The following is an 18,811-nucleotide window of genomic DNA, read 5'->3' as shown; positions in this document are numbered from 1 at the left end:
TTCCTTCCTTCCTTCCTTCCTTCCTTCCTTCCTTCCTTCCTTCCTTCTTTCTTTCCTTCCTTCCACCCTTCCTATCTCCTTTCCTCAAATGGCAATTATTAGTACAAAACTATTTAATAATTGGGAGACATGTTCTATCCTTAATCATATCTTTTAGGATTTTCCAATATTTATGGTTGATGTAAATAGCTGCCATCTTGTAGTCCCCTTTTGTCTGTGTTTCACATACTGGGGGTTTATATTCTATCAAAATTTGGGGAAACTATAGGGAGATTGTGGAAGCTAGCCTTTCCAACACCAACAACATTGATTTCCTTATTTGACTGTAGAGCCATGATTTGTACCGCCACCGTACCACCTTAATGAGGGAGGATCTCTCCCAAAAAATTAGCATTTAAATTTTCCAAGGGTTTTGAACTTAACTAAAATAATGTTCTTCTGATGACAGTAGTATATAAATGCAGTTATCATCTAGAGTCCTCATTATCCTGTTTTTCTATTCTAGGCAATAATTAGCAATTGCAAACTTTTAGGCTTCTATGAGCTTCATAGATTTGTTCATGTTTCAGAAATTATTGGTATGATACTACCTCCTAAATTCAATATATTTTAAGCCCTAGGAATGTTTTTGACAATAGGAAAACATCACTCTCCACCCCCTCCCCAACCATGCTTCTCTCTAGTCTGCTACAAATTATATTCATAGAATCATAGATATACACTGTTAGAGCTGGGAAGGACCTTTGAGACTATCTAGTCCAATCTAATTAATATATCAGTAAGAAAACTAAGGCACATAAAGACAAAGTGACTTATCCATTGCCACAGGGCCAGTAAATGGCACATCCACGTCCTCCAGCTAACAGTTCAGTGCTCTCTCCTCTGTACCATCTACTGGATCCTCATTTTTCCTCTGATTGCTTTCTGCATATATGTAATGAGAATGCAATAATTATCTTATATAAATATGGAATTTATAATGTAAAATCATAAGTTTCGTAAGAACAATATATTTTATTTATATTAATCTGTGATAGGTTTTAATAGAACATCTCTTCTTTGGTGCTATAGTTTATCACAGGGGGAGCATGGAAACAATAAAAATAATAATAACAACAACAATAATAATAGCTTTTATATAACACTTTAAGTCCTTTGCAAATATTATCTCATTTTATCTTCACAACAATCCTGAGAGGTAAGTGCTACAGATATACCCATTTTACAGGTAAGGAAATGGAGGCAAATAGTGGTTAAATGACTTGTCTAGAACCACATAATTAGTAAGTATCTGAGGTTGGATTTGAATTCAGATCTTCTTGACTTCAGGTTCACTGCACCACCTAGCTGCCAATGCCCTGCTTCAAAACCTGACTTTAATACTTACTAGCAATTGGGTAAGTGAGTTATCCTCTCTGAGATTAATTTTCTTCACTTGTAAAATGGTAATAAATAATAGTAATAATACTGGTACTACTGACATCATGGGGTTGTGAGGAGCAAAACCCTTTGTAAACTTTAAAACTCCATATTAATATGCGTTAGTGGCTATTGCAAAAGTCACAGAAAAGTTAATTAAATGTGTTTCTTGAAGTAAAAGAATCAAGATGTTTGTTTTCCTTTGTTCAACCATTGTTCATCTAGACTAAATGATTTATATATAGTCTATTTCTTTTTCCAAACAGATGAATGAACAAACAGTAAGGGTTGAACTTAAATTTTAATATTCCTTTTTTCCCCAAAGTTGACTTCTTTGATTTTTTTAACCAAAGTATTGACAACACATGACTCTATTATGTTTATACATCATTTATGGATTTCCATACAAGGGTATATCTTCAGTGTCACTCTACTGCCCCTTTTATCTGATTTTTTTCCCCATTTGAACAAGTATATGTCTACCCTTTTATTATTTGATTTCTGTGACACTGGGTGTTGGTGACAATTATGAGGTTATACTTAACTCCTTGCATTAACATGTCAAGTTAAATTAACTTCTGAAACATTAAATGGCTGCTCTTTGAGTGATTCAAACTAGTTCCAAAATCTACCTCATTGTTTTTTCTGTTTAGTCCACATCTCTCTCTTATCCACAAGAATGACTTGAAAAAAATTATCAGATTTCTCTCCTGAAAAATAAGCCCAGTCAGGATGGAGCTTTTTATTTTCTTCTTTATATTCCCAACACTTAGCACAATCTCTGCACATAAAGTTTGTATAATAAATATTTGTTGATGACTGCTTTGCTACAACCTAGGTAAACTATGTCTATGCTATTCCTCTGATCTATCCAGTCTACTAACTGCTTCTTGGTTTCTCTGGCTTCCTTCAAGTCCTGGCTAAAATTTTGCCTTTTATGGAAATTCTTTCTCAAACCCTCTTAATTCTAATGCCTTCCATTGTTTGGTTGTTTCAAAGCCATCCTGTACATAATTTTTTGTACATAGTTACTTTCATGTTTTCTTCCCTATTTGACTGGGAGCTGCTTGAGAGCAGGGACATTTACATTTCTTCAGTGCTTAGCACAGTACATGGCACATAGTAGGCATTTAGTAAATGTTTATTGACTGATAGACAAAAGGAAATGAGGTTAGTCTGGTATCACTAATTCTTGATAAGTTCAGTTTGGCTTTTTGTGATGATCATTTCCTATTTTAGATATTTAGCAATCACCCTTTCCTACTAGCTTAAAACATTTAAAACATTTTTTATTTCTTCACCCCACTAAAACTAGCTTTTATCAAACATGGATGACTTTGGAATGCATAAAATTCATAGCTTTATATATCTAGATCTGGAAGGGAACTAAGAGGCAATCTTGCCTAACTCACTCATTTTACAGATAAGGAAACTGAGTCCCAGGAAGGCTAATTCATCTGCTCAAGTTCATACAACTATGAAGCATCAAAGTTTGGATTTGATCCTGGATCCTCTAATGCCAGAATCAAAGTTCTTTTGAACTGCATTACTGCAAATAGCAGAAGAAATGCTTTAATGGCTCATGGAAACACAACTTTAATTGACCTTCTGTATCTATGGATTTTGTTACACTCCAGTGGCCAATAGAACAACCTGGCATGTATTAATTAGTCACCAGATGGCTCTACATGAGCAAAGGTCCAAGGGAAAAATAGAAATAATAGGAAAAATAAGCAGCCACAGATAGCACGAGGCTGAAAATAGAGGCTGCCATTACACATTAAAGAGTAATCATCACTGGGGCAGGGGGAAGGACAAAGTGAGACTAAGGAAAAATAAAGCAGGGGAGGAAATCAAATGCAGATTGGCTTCAGAATGGTTTCACAGATTTAGAAAATATGGGATTAAATTAAAGCCTTCCAAAGAGCAGCCAAATAGTGGATCACCTTATTCCATCCCGTCTAGAATTCTGTATTTCCATGTCTGTGTATACATGTGTTTATATGGACATTGGTGGGATATGTACATTATATGCACACAATATGCATTATACATAATGTGTTCTGAATTCTTTACACTTATTAGTAAATAACCATTTATATGACTTTTAGATAATAAGTAAAATGCCAAAATCTCTTTTTCTGTAAATTGTCAGAATTGATTCCAAGATCTTTCTTTCCCCATTACTTTGGAAACACCCACACAGTTTCATTAAATTCAATGTTTTTCTGTTTTTTGTTTTTTTCCCCTTCTGGGTGTTGAGTCCCAATTAGTGTTCTCTGGAATGAGCATCAAGGTAAGTTCTGCTAACCTCCATGTTCTCTGAGTATTGGACTTTTTCATACATCAACATACTGGGTGACATTAATTACTGGTGAGAAATTGCTCTGCAAAAGAGGTTCCCAGTATGATGGCATTAAACATCTGTGCATTTTGAATAGGCAAGCTTCCAAAGAGAAAGTGACCTCACTCTACCTGAGAGGTAGCTCCATCTCAGGCCTGAATGTCTTTCCTAAATACAAGAGAAGGAATAAGAGATTTCTCTCTGGGCACTGTGGAAGTATAAGCAACTTCAGATTTTTTTTTGTGTGTATGTATTATATTAGTGGAAAATGTGAGTAAGCCAATCATTTCCCAAGTGTGTAACCCAGCTCTAAAATTATGCAACAGTGTCTTAATGGACAATTGCTATGGTAGGTATAAGAAGGCAGCAGGATAATACCAGTGATGTCTTGCATGTGAAAAAAAAAGGAGCAAAAGACATCATCTAACGCATACTTTTCATTTCTTAATTTCTCACTCTCCTGCTCTCTTGGACTTCTGGTTCTCCAGAAGCTCACCATTATGCAAGATGACATCACCTCTGGAACTCACACCTCTTCAGCACACCCTGCCCCAGACCTCCTTCCTTCTTCCAATTGGAAAGGGTTAAGGGTGAGCATCTGAGACCTCCTCCCAGACCCTCCTCTATTTATTGATCCAGGCTATTCACCTCATTTCCCACACTGGCTACAGGACTCCATCATGCCTTTGCATCCCTGTCCCCTTTTTTAGTTTCCTTTTATGTGTTATCTTCCCCCATTCGATTGTGAGCTCTTTGAGGGCAGATTATCTTACACTTTTTCTATGTATCCTGATGTTTAGTACGTTGCCAGATATGGTGGGTAGTTAATAAATGTTTATTGACTCTGACATGTGACTGAAAAAGGAGGTGGGTTTGCTATAGCAAGAGTGAGAAACAGCAAATGGACAATTCAAGGGCTGTAGTTTTATCCATGAAATAATAAAAGACCCAAACAAAATGTGCTAATATATTGGGGAGGTTTTCTTTGGAGGATGTATAGAAGGCCATGGGCAGGAGGGTTATTAACTAGAGTAATGGAGGGAATACCCATATGGATAAGATCACAGATTCATACAAGTAGGTGATTCGATGAGGAATAAAACGTTAGCAAGCTGATTGGATCAAGTGTGTCATAATCTCAATTTGCCATTTAAGAGAGATGAAAACTAGGGGGTTGGATATTTTTGAGTTTGGTGTTTTGTTTCTCACAAACATCTTAGTACAGCTTAAGAATGCACCAGTTAAACAAAAAGAAAAAAAGAAACAGGGAATTATCTCTGTTTCAGAGAATAGTCTCTGGGATAGTCTAGGGATGCTTAGGAGAACTATAGTAACTTTGTAGAAACTCTGAAGTAGGCAAGCCAGAGTAGGCAGAAAGTGGGGTACAAAGAAATTCAGTGGTGACAAGACAGGGGTTCCAAGAGAAGTCCTGGGTACAATACTTCTTTAAGAGCAGTCCAAGAATATATTATCTTTTTTTTTTTTTGCCCCTTTATCACATTGTTCTTCACATTGAGTTCATAGGTTACTAAGACCTTCAGATCTTCTTCAGCTAAACTGCTTTCTAGATCTGTTTCTCCTATATTGTTGTTTTATTATTTTTCTCAACCCAAGGTAATCCCTATTATATTTCATCTTATTGGAATCAGTCCAATGTTATAACCTTTTTGGATCCTGACTCTGACTGCCATCTAAAATTATCATAATCTCTCTGTTGTCACCTGAAAATATGCTTAATGTATCAACTTAAACTCGGCTCAGAGCACAGCTTTTCAAGGACAGGGATCACACTTCATTTCAGGAATCCAGCAGCATGGGGTAAAGGGACTCAGGTAGATATGAATTCAGGGGGTAAAAAGTAAAGCCTTTGGGCAGCTAGGTGACACCGTGGATAGAGCACCAGCCCTGGAGTCAGGAGGGCCTGAATTTAAATCCAGACACATAACACTTACTAGTTTTGTGATTCTGGGCAAGTCGCTTAACCCCAATTGCCTCACCAAAAAAAAAAAAGAGTAAAGCCTTCGAGTCCTGTGTGCCTTAGGCAGAGTCCCCTTCTTAAGTAGCTCCCAAGTCCCTTTAAGGAGAAGGAGCCTAGTTTTGGCCACAACATTTTGGACCAAGTGTAGGCATGTGCATTGCCATTTAGGAGTACGAGTGAAACTTGACTTAAGATTAACCTCCCCAGCCTAGCCACTGAGGCTCCTGAGATGAGCGATCCAAGGAAAGCACTGAGTACTCTGCGGAAATACCTTGGACTGAGAGACACACAGGGGGTAAATTTTAAGGAAAAGTATGACCATAAAATAAATCAAAGTAAAGACTCAGGGGAAAAATGTCTTGTTACAAGGATGCCTGGAAGAAAGGAAACAAGAGATACAAAATGGAATAACTAGGCAGGAAAGCCTAGCAGAGAGAATTGATACCTTAGAACACATAGCAGAAAACTTCACCCCGGAAGGTAATTCCATGAAAGTTGGAATAGACCAAACAGAAAGCAATTCAATGAGACAACAAGAAATAGTAAAACAAAATCAAATGATTGAAAAACAGGAAAAATGTGAGAAATGTAATATAAAAAATCAACCAACCTAGAAAACAGGTGAAAGAGAAATAATCTAAGAGTTATTAAAGCATAAAAATCATTACCAAAAAAAGCCTAGGTATCTTATTTCAAGAAATGATGAATGAAAACTTCCCAGAACTCTTAGAACCAGAGGGTAAAGTGAAAATAGAAAGAATGCACCAGTCACTTCCTGAAAGAAATCTCCAAATGAAAACTTGGAGGACGATCGTAACCAAAGTCCTGGGCTTCCAGGTGAAAGAAAAAAAATACTAAAAGCAGCCAGAAATAAAGAGCTTGAGGACCACAATAAGGATTATATAAGACTTGACAGTTGCCACAATAAAGAAAGGAATTTAGAATATGATATTACAAAATACAAAAGATAAAGGCTAACAATACCCTATATGGAAAACTACATATAATTCTACAAAGGGGGAAAATGAATCCTTAATGAAATAGAGAATTTGCAAGCATTCCTAATGAAAAAAAGTTGTAACCCAGTAGACATTATGAAATGAACATGAAAGAACTAAGAGAAACGAAGAGAGGTACACACATGTATTTAATGGGAAAGAAATATGTGGAGATGAATTGTTTATATGCTAATAGAAGGTTAAGAAACACATGTCTTTTAAGAATGCTAATAGTTTTTAGGGTAATAGAATGTGCCAGTCACTATGATCAATGCTGGATATTTAAAGAAGGAAAAAAAAACAACAACAACAATCCATGATCTTATGGAGCATTTTATTGGGGGAAAACCAATATCTTCACAGATGAATGTAAATATAAAATATGCAGTAAAATGTAAAGTGGCCAGCTAGGTGATACAGTGGACAGAATACCGGGCCTGAAGTCTGGGAGACTCATCTTCCTGAATTCAATCTGGCCTCAGACACTTCCTAGATACGTGACCCTGGGCAAGTCACCTAACCCCATTTGCCTCAGTTTCCTCATCTATTAAATGATCTAGAGAAGAAAATGACAAACTGCTCCAGTATCTTTGCCAAGAAAACCTGAAATAAGGCCATGGGGAGTCAAACACAACTGAAAAATGACTGAACAAAAACAACAAATGTAAAGTAATTTTTGTTAGGAGACAGCACTGACAACTTAGGGGATCAGGAAAGCCCTTATGTAGGAGGTGGTACCTGAACTACTCCTCAAAAAAGTCTGCAGATTTAACAAGGTGGCTGTGATAGGGAGAAAATTATAGGTATGAGGGCCAGCCTGTGCCTTTGCACAAAAGTGAGAGGTGAAGTGCTATGCATAAGGAATAGCAAACAGGTAAGATTGGCTAGAATCTACAATGCCTGTGGGCAAGACAAATGTGCTGTGAGTCTGGGAAGACAGGTTGGAAAATATCAAGAGGACCAGAGGGGTTGACCTCCTATAGAAGACTTTACAGGAAGACATAGAAAGGAGTTGACTAAGGGCAGGTAGGTGACAACTGGCCCTTGGAGTCAGGAAGACCTGAGTTCAAATCTGGCTTCAGACACTTACTAGTTGTGTGACCCTGAGCAAGTCACCTAACCCCAATTGCTTCCCCTTTTTCCCACCAAAAAAAAAAGGAACAGAAAAGAAAGGAGTTGCCCAAGATGAAAACACAAAGATGGGTTGTAACATGTATCTTTGAAGGAAAGGACCCACATTGATGATATCAGAGATCCCAAAGTCTGTCTCAGAAAAATACCCTAAATTTCTTTTTTTATTTCTGATAGAAAATAAGTGGATTTATTTTTCTTATACCAAAGAATCAAGAACCCCAAATCAAATATGATATCTAATTTTACGTATGAAAATCTCTATGATTTTCTCTATGATTTTTCATAGCCATTTGTTTACCACCTGCCCTACAAATGGAGCAGCTGGCCTTGCTTACAGGAAAAAAAAAAGTTTTCCTGATGAAATGTGATTGACTGATTTTCCTCCCCAAAGTAACCTGCATCTGCTCTGCTTTGTAGATGGAAGTTCCAAGATAATCCCTTTTCTAACAGTAAAGCTATATTTGATAACAAGCAGGGCATCTATATCAAAATGTGAAGGTGAATTAAAAGTGTAACTATTAAGTCCCAGAGAAGACATAAGAAAGAAACATAGCAGTAAATGATATCTGGTATTGTTTCTGCCATAAAATTAATTTGTGTGTCTGTGTGTGTGTGTGCGTAGGTGTGGGTGTATGTGTATGTGTATATATGGGAGTAATCTCCTAAAACAGGGATTTACCTCATGAATTTCTTTTTCTTTCTCATAGAGTCATGTAGCAACATAGGTCAAAGTCAGCTATTGAAAAAATACTTTGTGTTTATTCTAATTTTTTTTCAGTATGGGCAACTGAAAACACCTATGAGAATATTAGATGTGGAACAGGTGGTATCAAAGATGATCTTGCCAAGGGTGAGAATTCAGCATATTTAATAAATGCATATGTATGTGTTTATATATGTATGCATATTTGTGTTGATATGTGTATATACACATATAATTTATACATAGCTTTAAGTTTTGCATAGTACTTTACAAATATCTCATTTTATCTTCATAACGACCCTAGGAGGTAGATGATATTATTATCCCCATTTTATAGATGAGGAAATAGAGGCAGACAGAGGTTAAGTGACTTGTCCAGAGTCACATAGAAAGTACGTGTCTGGCTGGTCTGAATTTGAATCCTGATTCCAGGTCCAATGATCTATCTACTGTACCACCTTGACACCTACATGTATGTACGTGTATTTATGTGTACATGTGTGTATAGCATTTTAAATATGTATGATTGATTCTTGTGATTTCATAGATGTTAGGAATCTCTGCTGAGAAAACTGACTACCATAGCAGATTAGCATCTTATCTGTAACTTGCAAACTTAGAGAATTGCTTGTCACTGGAGTTAAATAGATTGCCCAAGGTCACACATGTAATATATTTCAGAAGCAGAATTCAAATCTGTGTCTTCCTGACTGTAAGGCATTCAAACCTCTATCCAATGTACCACACTGACTCTCATAAGTAGGGTATATGTGTAAACACATATAATACATTTGTCATATATATGAGTCAGGAGGAAGGAGCAAGAGTAACCAAAGGCTGTTAGTCTAAAAAGAAACCTCCTGCTTTTGTATCCTGAACATTTTCTTTGAGAAGCCACTTGTAATTGATGTGTTTATCCCAAAATCAAATCTGTATAAACTGAGTCAGAGCAAAGATCAGAATTAGTAAATGACCAGAAAGAATAATGAGCGGCAGTCATGGAATATAAATAAAAGAACTCAATTCCAAATGATGAACAGTTAACAAAGAAAAATGGGAACAAGATGACATAAATTACATCAAAATTAATTATAATTTTATACAGAGTTTGATTGATTTCAATGTATCATCACAAGAAGACCAAAAGAGACCAAAAAGTACATTACTCAGCAGACATTTGACTTACTAACTGGTGAAAAAATAGTGACCAAAAGTGGGATTGATTTGAGATGTCAACTCATTTGGAAAATTTAGTGAAGAAAAGATCATGCTCAGTATCATCTTACAATAGACAGGCAATGTGGCATTAGGAATAGAGAGCCAGCTTGAAGCCAGGATGATCTGGGTTCAAATTCTACCTTTAATACATCCCGGCTGTGTGACCTTAGGTAAGTTTATCCTCTCTAGGCCAGAGGTGTCAAACCCACAACCCTAAACTCCCCAGTGCCCCAAATCAGATTAAATATAACTGAGAAATATCGAACAAAATAAAATTACAAAAATAAAATACATTTTAAAGCTGTCAGTACATTGCTACAAAAGATCCTTATGTGTGGATTGGTGACCCCATTTCCATTTGGATTTTATACTCTAGGCAGCTATTGAACACCATAAGTTGTAGAGAAGGTGTCAGCTTTCATTGGTAGTGCCTACCTGGGACTTCCTTATATTAGTAAAACCACATTTCTGTTCCTTCTCCCTTTCCCTGTTGTCTCACAAAGCAAAGGGAAGCATCTAAGGCTTATTCAAAGCAGTTTAAAAAACAAAGCTTGCAAAGAAATAACAACTAAGCAAGGTCAACTCATAAGTGACAAAAACGAGGACAAAAATAGGACAACAAATAGGAGTAAACTGGAAACAATCTACAAAGAATGTTATAGAAAACTCTGTCACCATTAAGGGACCATATTTTGACAGTCCTACATGTGCTTTTATGGGAGGTAGAAATGACACTTAAGAGAATAAAGACAGGGCCAGATTGGATCAAATGTATATAGGGAAGAGCCATGATAGAGGTGACACAATTGTAAGAGCAATTACATAATATACAGTGTACCTGAAAGTGGGAAAAAGATACAGAAGGTGTAGAAAAATTCTGAGACTTTATTAATGCCAAAAATGGTGACCAAAAAAAAATCTACAACTACCAGCCTATACGCCTGACTTTCCTATCTACATAAATCTTACTGAAAGTCAGCTATAGACTAATAATTGAAATACAAATCCCAATCCATCTTTACCATTCTGAAAACGACTAATATAGAGAATATGTGATCCAACTATGCTTATTTTTTATTATCAAAAGGCATTGTATTTGGTAGAGCAAAATGACACATTGAAAGCATTTCCCCAACAATATCTTCCCCACTTAGATATCAAAATCATTCAAAATTCCCTGAAAGATATAATAATAGGAATAACCCTATTCAATGACCTTCTGATCATAAATATCAGATGAAGCACAAAACAGAAAATGTGTGCTTGCCAAAGGTATTTGCAAGTGTCATGAAAGATATTAAATATAGAGTCCAGCTTGAAGAGGGATTCTCTGTGGATACTGAGGTCATAGTTGTGCTTACATCAAGGCCTGCAATGTTGTAAAACCTACTGGAAGTGTTGTTATCACTCAGAAGAATTTGGCTTGACCATTCATATAGGGAAGTTGGGGTATTTGAAGAACGTATATATTGTCCTAACTATCGCATTTGGAAGGACAACAAATAGAATTTTACCATCAGTATGTATATCAGAGTTACTTCTTATAGAGAGGCAGCTAGGTGTTACAGTGGATAGAACACTGAATTTGGAATCAGGAAGACCTGGGTTCAAATCCAGACTTTGATACTTTCTAGTTATGTGACCCTGGGCAAATCCTTTAACCTCTGCCTACACCAGTTTCCTCAGCTTGCGAAGTCCTAATTGTAACATTGTTGTGAGGATCAAACAAAATAAAATTTGTAAAGTGTTTACAACAGTGCGTAGAACATAGTAGACACTACATGCATGCTCGTTCCTTTCCCTTGCCTTTGGTATTTAGCAACTAATGCCTTTGTGTTGGTAGTGGTTTTAAAGGCTATTTGCCTCTCTTTCCTATACCAAAATTAAATAGGAGAATAGTAAACCAGATTTCCTCCAGAAAATTGCAAACTTCTTTTAATGATCCCAAGTGTGATTGGAGCAATATCTATAAGGATTCCCCTGACTTCTCAACAAGGACTAGTTTGCCCTAAAAGGTAACAAAGCTGTCCCTGGGACCTGATTGATTTTGGTTCCCTTGACTCAGAATCCTGGTCAGCTAAAAGCATTAAAAATCTTATGGGAGTTCAGTCCCCATTCATTCATTCTCTGCATTTGGCCACATGTGTTTTCCCATGTGCTTTATACTCAAGTATTACTCTGCTAAATCTTTAACAAACCAAGGAATGACCGAGGGCCTTGGGAAAAATTGAATTTTCACACCAAACTCCTTCAATCACATCATGTCCAATATGAATGTAATAAAATACTATTGTTCCATAAGAAATGATGAGCAGGCAAATTTCAGAAAAACCTGGAAAGACTTACATGAACTGATGATGAGTGAAGTGAGCAGAACCAGGAGAGCATTGTACACAGTAACAGCAACATTGTGCGAGGACTAACTTTGATAGACTTAGCTCTTCTCAGTAATGCAAGGATCTAAGACAACTCCAAAAGACTCATGATGGAAAATGCTATCCACATCCAGAAAAAGAACCATGGAGTCTGAATGCAGATGGAAGCATACTCATTGCTCTCTTCTCTCTCTCTCTCTCTTTCTTTCTCTCTCTCTCTCCTTTTCTCTTTGTTTCTTTTTTTCTCATGGTTATTCACATTGGTTCTAATCCTTCTTTACAAGGTGATTAATGTGAAAATATGTTTGAGTGTATATGTATAGCTTATATCAGACTGCACCCTGTTTTGGGGTGGGGGAGAGAAAATTTAGAGCTCAAAATCTTAAAGAAGTGAATGTTGAAAACCAAAACTAACTAAATTTTTTAAAAATCACATTATACCCAGTTTTATTTACAGATCACTTTGCCATATTTGAAATAAGTCAAATAGAGTCAAACTAAGATAGAAATTTGTACTTGATCTATATCACAGTGGTGGGGAAAAAGAAAACCAAGTAAAGTGTGATCCTCCTGGTAAGTTAACTATTTTTCCTAACAACCTCTTTGTTCATTAAAAAGTTACCTCTCTAGAGTTTTTTAGATTAAATTTTACTTTTAAAAATTAATAACATTTTATTTCCTCTTACTCCTACCTTGATTCCACTAGAGAAAAAAGAAAAAGAAAAAGAAAAAGAAAACTATTGCAAAAATTATACACATTCTAGCAAAACAAATTTCTAACTTTTTTATTTTTTGGCCACATCCAAAAAATTGTCTCATACTGTCTATTTAATCCATTAACTCTGTTACAAGTTGGGAAGTATTCTTTAGTCCTCTGGAATCATGGTTAGTCACTGCATTGGTCTGAGTTCTTAAGTCCTTCAAGTTGTTCTTGTCACCTTACAAATTGTTCTGCTTTTGCTCACTTTATGCTGAATGAAATTCACATAATTTCTCTGAAACTATCCCCTTACGGGTTGGGATACCAGTTTTGTACATAGCAGATTTTTTATTAATGTTGAATGCTGATTGAACAAAAATCTGAATCTTTGCGTAATTCTATATAATAACTATCCCTTTTATGTTCTTATGTTTTTCTACCCTTACAAAGGTTTCCTTGGGAAAAAAAAAAGGATAAAGTTTCACTGTTATGGCCATCTTCATATTTATTTGACTCTTTAGATTCCTAAAGTTGCTGTAGATACCTAAGTATCAATATGAGTTAAGTTTTTATATGAGTTAATTATCTGTTTTTCCTGTTAACTTCGTTTCCCTAACTTTAAAGTGATTATAATTTACATAGTATACTTTGTCCCTAAATCTCAAAATATACTGCAAGAATCATTGTAACGAGACTTAGTAGACAGCATTTTTGTTTGTATATGAGCTAGCCTAAATGGCCTTTGAAGTCTCTTCCTACTCTGAGATTCTGTTACACCTTTAATCACCTGTGTAAGCTCCCAGTACATGGACTAAGTACTTAATAATTACAGGTGCATGTTAATATTAATCTCCCTAAGAGATATGGATGGTAGGTTTTCCCCTTGCTATTTTAGAGCTGTCCAGATTACATTAATCAGACTTCACATTCTAAACTAGAATTTATCATTTATACTATTGAGTCTATGGATTTAGTCCCCTGGTCCTGTGGTCCTAGTGCTACAGTGGTATCTTCCTTCTAGGGCTGATGGAAGAAAGAATTCTACCAGGAACCCTCTGGATAACACTGTGGTGCTATGGACCATTTACAGAGAATAAACCCTATAGAAAAATTCAACTCAGGATGAGTAAGAGTAGCAGGAAACAAGTGATTGGAATTTAATTACAAGGTGGTTTTGTTTATGATGTACAGAAAAGTAGAACTCAGTTTCTGTGGTGTTTGCACTGGCTTTTTCCAAGGTCAAAATGGAGGCCTGTTGTGTGAGTTACTATTGTCATCATAGAGGCTTATCTATATGGTGAGAAGCAAGACCTCTGGTTGTTACATTTTCAATCATCTTTTTTGAATTTCATTATCCCATTGACACATTTAGAAATTTGAATTGTAAAGGGATGATGAATTTCTCTACTAGGGATTGCTTTTTATAAGACTGTTCATTTTAGAAAGTCATTCATATTCCTGGGGCAACTCACTCCCCCTCGCCCCATGAAAAGCAGTGTTGGGACTGTATTTAATGAGCTGGCATCAACGAAGTTCTACTGACCTGACTGCTTGTCAGTCATTTGCTTTGGCAGTCCAAGAAAGTAACTTGGTGATAGTAAGACTTCAATTCAACAAGTAATTATCAAATGCCTACTATGTGCCAGACACAAGGCTAGACATTGATTATATAGTCTCTGCCCTCATGGGGAAATCAGGAAAGGACTCCCATGTGTCAGAGGTGACACTTGAGCTGTTTCTTGAAGGGACCTAAGGATTCTGGGAAGTAAGGAGGGAGAGCATTTAAGGAACAGCAGAGACCCTGTTCAAAGGCATGGAGGTGGGAGATTGTCATATTCGGGAACATCCAAGTAGTGAGGCAATATTGAAGAGGGATCAATTCAGTCACAAGATCTGAGCTCTAGTCTCAGCTCTACCTTTTAGTAGCCCTGTGATGTTGGAGAACACACTTTAACTCTGATCCTCAGTTTTCTCATCTATAAGATCTAAGAAACATACAACAAAATGGAAAGGTAAGCACTCAACTTATGTCAGAGTTGTTATGAGGCAATCACTTCATAAACTAGCAAGCATTATATAAATGAGATCTATTCTATATCATTTTTGGTGCTGAGATACTCTTATAATGTATAATCAATTCTATACCAAACCATTTATTAAGTACTAAATTTGTGCAAGGCACTCAGCTAGGTCCTGGGTATACAAAGATAAAAATGACATCATGTCTGTCCTAAAGCAGCTAACATTCTCCTCCAAGGGTAGATGGGAGGTGGAGGTTGATGAGGAATCAACTTTCTGAAGGCAACATTTTCCCAAATCAAGACTTTCTAAATTGAGAACTCCACTGCAAAATCTTAGAACCAATCTGTAGAGCTTTGAAATGCTCTGACTTTCTCAAAAGCACTGTAACCTTGTGCACTGTGCCTAGATTTCCCATCCATGCTTCTAACAACCATTTTTGTGCTTTGTTTAAACTAGGTCCCTTCCACAGTTGTGATTCTTTGGTCGGATGAATGAATGCTACCCGAAGCCTTCATAGGACCATAGATGTACAATCTGGAAGGGATCTAGTCCAAGTCTCTCACTTGTTAGTTAGGGGTGGGGACTTGCCCAGTATTGCAGTAAAAGAGTAAAATTTGCACCTAGGATTTCTCCCTCCAAATTCAATGTTCCTTTCACCACATCATGTTGCCTACATTGTTGAGTCTTGATTTAGCTCCATGAAATACAGTGTTTTGAGACATTTAGAAGATGAACATGAAGTTACTTTAAAAAAAGACAAGTTGAAAAACCTCCATGTAATGATTTCTTTCTTGGCCTGGAAAAGTGATTTTCCTTCTGAGCAATACCTCTATCCTTCATGTACCAAAATACTGAAGGAGGGCAGGAAGATTAAGTTGTTTTTCCACTAGTGGGGATGATTCACAGTGCTTTCTTCCCTCTGTGAGCAAGGGCCCAGATTTGCAAAGTTGCCTGGCCCAGCACTAAGTGTGCAGTCTGTGGGCCATGGAACACAGTGCAATTAGCTGGCTGAACCCATGAACTTGGCCTCATTAACATCCTGCTCTAACTGACAGAACTAACTAGCTACGTCCTTCCCAGAAATAGAATTTCAGAGCTGAAAAGCATGGGGAAGATCATTTAGCCAATTCTTTCATTTTATACATGAAGGGATGATAGCCTGGAAAGATTAGAAGATGTCTATATCTGCTTATGGAGTGACAGAAAGAGTCAATCAATCAATCAATCAACATTTATTAAGCACCTACTATGTGGCAGGTGTGACTTCTAGTGCAGTATTCTGACTATTTAGGCTCCGACCCTGAGCAAATGAGAACAATTTGTTCCAACAACCATGAAGGTGGATGGAGCAGATGCTATGAGATGCTTAGAGCTTTGTCAGACATCAAAAACACCAAGGTGATCCCCTGCATCCCAGGCCATTGCCATTCGTCTTGACTTTTGTCTTGCCACTAGACTTTGAGGACTCTGGAAGAGAGAATGAGGCAGATGACTTTGTGCAATTCTGCTCAGATCCAATTCATGTGCAAATCAAGACCACTTCATAATGTCATTGGTTCTCTTTAAAAATGGAGGACAAACAAACAACAACAACTATAACAGCTCAGGTCAGGCAAGCCCTCTCCAGTTCAGCACTCCAGGAGTCAAGATGGAATCTATTTCTCTGTACTCTAACACTAGACAACAGACCAGGGCAACTTCCCTGCACTCTGTGATCCCTTTCTGGCCACAGCTATGCTGATGTTAGACTGAGGTTTGATATTTTGTCATAATTCCATGGAATAAAAATAAAAGGTAGGATTCAGAAGAATATAATACTATGGGAGAGGGTCTTTATATTTATGATGCTGTGCTGACAATCCTGAATAGGATCTTTTTGGTATAAAAATTCTCATTCCTTACCTGGCATAGCCGACAGCTGGTTTGCTTAGCTGGAAACAGTTGTCAAAGAGTAACACAGCCTATGAAGAATCCTGACATGGGGCTCCTGTATAGAGCCCTGTCGATGCTTTGTGTCAAGTTGATGACAAATGACTTTGAAATATTCATAGAATCTATATCTGTGAGCATTTTTGTGAAGAATTTTGGATTTGAATCTTTGACTGAATCTCACATTAGGGTAACTCAGGACAAAACTAGAAAATTGTGTTTTGGTATCCCATATTCTGCTGAATAGCAGATATGTGGAATATATCACACATAAAAAGGAAAGCTTATTTAGAGACATAGAATATAAACCTAGCTTAAATCAGTTCAACAAATAGTTGTTAAGCTCCTATCATCTCCCCAGCACTTAGCACCTGACAAATACTGGGTGCCTCCTAAATGTCCATTTATCCATTCATTCACTATTGCTAAATGCTAGGGATACAGGATCCATGAATTAATCACTCAATATTTATTAAGTGCCTACCATGTGTCAGAAATTGTACTAGGTTCTGGGAATACAAATATAAAGAATGAAGAGCTTAGAATTTAGGATAGATGGCAGAAAAGAATATTCTGTCATTGCTTTTAGTCAGATGGTGAGGCCTGGGTAGAGGTGACTAGGAGTATGGCAGTGGCTGAGTAGAAAAGTAATTTGGTGTCTTAAGTCTATGGAGATGATGATTTGTCTGACCTTGAAGGAAATAAAGACATTTATAAGGAAGAGACTAAAGGAAACAGCAGACAATTGAAGTTTTCAGACCTGGGATAGAGATATTCGTTGCAGATAGTGGCCTCTTTCTCGAAGAAGGTCAGGAATATTTCACCTGATGAGATTAAAATTCCCTTAGAGTCCTCTGGCAGATGCTCAGATCATCTTGAGGATATGGGCTCTAGAAACTGCATGAATGAAAGACAATGGAGAAGATAGATATAAACTATGTTATCCTGAGGAAGAAGGAGTTTTGCAATCCCAGTATCTATAAGAAGCTAATCCAGTTTTGTTCAGCTGATGAGCTTTGCAACAATTATCTCAAGGATATGTTTAACCCACATGGGTGATCTGATGACTCATACGATGAGGCATCAGCAAAAGCAGAGAAGATTGAAAGGGACTAATTGTAAAACGCCAAAAAAGAGCAAACAAAAACTGAGTTTATGACAAAAACCAAGAAGAGCACCACAACCAAGATTGCTGCTGTCAATGCCACCATAGCCAGCACAGCTATTATAGATGCTGGAGAAATTGAAAGTGAGGGGTATTCTGCCATCCCGTTCTCCATGATGGCCCAGCCTACCACCTTCCACCATAGCTCCCCTTCCAGCAGCTGTCACAGTGATGACTCATGCTGGTGACTCCAAGATCACACTTATTTCAACCAAAGGCATTATCCCAAAGGAAGCCAAGTAGGGCTGTGTGATAGACCTGGTACAGGATGGGGCATGCTTCTCATTTGGGACGGGAAATGATACCCTATGACTTTGGCTGAACGTGATACTAAGCTGTACAATGTCCACTGGGCGATAATATCCCCATGTACTCACAGGACTGAGGTTTGCTTAGTCAAGGAAGAGCTTGCTTTTATCATCCCTGAGAGAGCATTCTCTCCCTAATCCAAGTGAGAGAAACCATTGTGCAATCAGCCAAAAAGAGTCATTTTGGACACCCCTTTTGGCGGGGGTGGTATAGTATCCTTATAGCCATATTATTTTGGTCTCCATTACTTTATTAAAAGTGCTATATTGATACAAAAGAGGCTTTTAATATGGTGGGGCAGAGATAATGATAGGGAAATGATACAGCATGGACACAAACAGCTATTGAGATGATATTTCTTTGTAAGCATGTCTCATGAAATTCAATTTGACAAACATTTATTAAACAATCACTTTTTGCAAAGCACTATGCTAAGCACTGGAGATATAAAGATCGATATGGCAGAGACCCTGCTCTCAGGAAGTTAACAATGTAATGGCAAGAGAGGGAGGGAGAG

General features: G+C 37.1%; 1 pseudogene; it reads left to right on the top strand.

The window, feature by feature from the left end:
• Positions 1-18,228, top strand: part of LOC114023782 — an 85,601-nt pseudogene extending 67,373 nt beyond the window's left edge.
• The last annotated feature ends 583 nt before the right edge of the window (positions 18,229-18,811 follow it).

This window comes from Vombatus ursinus, unplaced genomic scaffold (genome assembly GCF_900497805.2).
Source record: "Vombatus ursinus unplaced genomic scaffold, bare-nosed wombat genome assembly UNPS02014818.1, whole genome shotgun sequence".
Lineage (NCBI taxonomy): Eukaryota > Metazoa > Chordata > Mammalia > Diprotodontia > Vombatidae > Vombatus > Vombatus ursinus.
Note: the sequence above shows the minus strand (reverse complement) of the source record. Positions and strands in the feature narration are given on the sequence as shown.